We start from the raw sequence: 2,518 nt of genomic DNA on the forward strand, positions 1-2,518 counted from the left end.
CTCACTAATGTCAATGGTCAGCTTTCGGGTTTGATGTATTTATTTGACATTCGTTTTAATTTAAAACTTTGTCTATATTTCCAGCACACATTTACGTTAAAATGCATATTATATTGAATTACATTGTAATTGAATTTAAAAGAATTATCTCTACCAAAACATATTTACCAATAAGCAGAAGTGTATTTGCATATTTAAACTGACTAACAATAAAAAACACTTATGAATATTTCACAGTTGATGATTTTCTCATTGTTGGTTTTGTTTTTGTATATTTAAGAACAAAATAAAATTGTGATTTTCGATTTTCGAGCAAGTGTTTTAACAAAATCGAGTGCATGAGAGAATATATGTTAAAATAAATCCATCTGACTACTTTCAATAGGAACAGGTTCTTTATTTGCATACTAAAAATTTGACACACGTCATCCTTAACGTATGTAGTCTATGTTTATTAATGACTAAATTAAATTTAACTTTTTAATAACACTTCTTACAAAGAGTGCATATGGGTTTTCTTATCCTTCTTTGCAGGTAGTTTGCGTGTAACTTCGGGTTTCGCTGCGAACGAAGGACGCCTGGAAATCTTTCATAATGGTTAATGGGGAACAGTTTGTGAAAACCACTTTGATAATGTTGATGCAGTAGTAGCTTGTAGACAGCTCGGATATTGGTGGGTATTACAGTTAAAGAAGAATAACAAATGTACAAATTAATTTAAATCAGTTTTCTTTTTATGTTTGTACCAAATCCATGAAAAACCATCCAGGGTTTTATATTTGCAATTGGAATTGTATTATCAAACGATTGGAATTGTTTATTCGTCGTGGGAACCATTCGATCCAGTCTAATAGTCACTGACCTTTGTGTCAATGACGTATGATCTACATTATATGTAAAACCAATCTTAAAGTGGACTACCAAGTATCGGTACACATTATAAGACCTTGCTTGACAAACTTAATTTTTGTACTTAACTTTCTTTTCATCTCTAGCACATGTTTAATTTATCTTTGGCAAGTTGATATGCTTTACATATATGTTTTTTTTTCAAATTAAGATACATGAATGTTTCTTTGCAAACTGCTGTATAACAACTGCTAATTAAAATGATTGAAATGACCCCTAACAGAATAACTTCAAACCAGAACTTTATTTTTTTCCATTTCTATGTCATTCTATCATCTCTTTAATTTCACCAGGTCCCTCCGTGACCGAATGGTCTCAGTAGTATCCTAAGTAGTACATGTAGTAGATCTACTGAATCAATAGCCTGTCAACAGTGAGGTTGTGAATTCGGATCCGACGCGTAAATTGACTAGAACTGTCAGTTTTCCTTACGAAATGCGGTGGTTTTCTCTGGTGATCCAGCTTTCATCATTAATAAAAACTGACCGCCACGATTTAGGGTAATAGTGCTGAAAGTTGCGACATACACCAATCATTCAATCAATCATCAATCTCATTCCACTATACTGTCTTGTTGTTCTTCCGTTATATTCTGTCATTTCATCATTATATCATTCCTTCATTGAATCATTCTTTTATTTCGTCTTCTTCTATATGTGAAATACAAAATTATTTCCATTTGACAGATCTTTTTACGAAATAAAGTCCCTGAAATGCATAGAATTCACAAACAAAAAAAAAACGTTCACAAATGTTCTGACGTCCATACCTGAAATAAATTGAAAACACGTTAATCTAATAAAAAAAATCACAACATTATTCCTTCTACTAGTATCTGTTTGACCAATATTAAGCCATTGGTAACACAATAATTTACGTTATCATTTTCAAAGAAATTGGATCTAGTTTTTGTTACATTTTTATCACTTTCCGTTCAATAGAATTAACTAGATAAAATATGAAAACAACAGATTATAAATGTCATGCGTCCGAAGGACTTCTTTGAATTTATCTTCGCCATTAACGTCCAAAGCCGAATATATGAGACCAAAGGATGTATAAGAAACAAAACAGTTAAACAACTTTTTATATACCTACATGGAGTTTTTTTTTCTTTCTGAACGATAGGTCATTCTTTCGAAGAATCAACCTGGACGATACCAAGTTTCAATGAAATATGCATCAAGGCATAAAATAATGACATCTGTAAGGTCATTATTTTCCTGGATAAAAATGCAAACTATAATTTACTTAAGCATTTAATTCGTTTGATAGTTTGTGGTTCCAAATGAGGAGTTTTTTTTCTAAATGTTCAATCTTTGAAAGGCTTAAGGCAGAAATAATCCTTTCCTCCGTATATTAGTTTGAAATACAAAAAAAAAAGTCATTGACGCACTCTAAACAAATAAAAAAGATATATATACCTATATATGGAGTTTTTTTTATATCTTGATTAATGAAAAAAAATATTGTGAAGTTTTTGTTTGTGTATCGCTTCAATAAAGGGACATTATTATACATGTGAGATAAATTTATAAATGCAAAACTTTTCATAACACTTTTTAAGTAAGCAAAATTTAAAACATTCGTGTGTAGGCTGTTAAAAATC

This window comes from Mytilus californianus, unplaced genomic scaffold (assembly GCF_021869535.1).
Source record: "Mytilus californianus isolate M0D057914Y unplaced genomic scaffold, xbMytCali1.0.p SCAF_13, whole genome shotgun sequence".
In the NCBI taxonomy this organism is placed as follows: domain Eukaryota; kingdom Metazoa; phylum Mollusca; class Bivalvia; order Mytilida; family Mytilidae; genus Mytilus; species Mytilus californianus.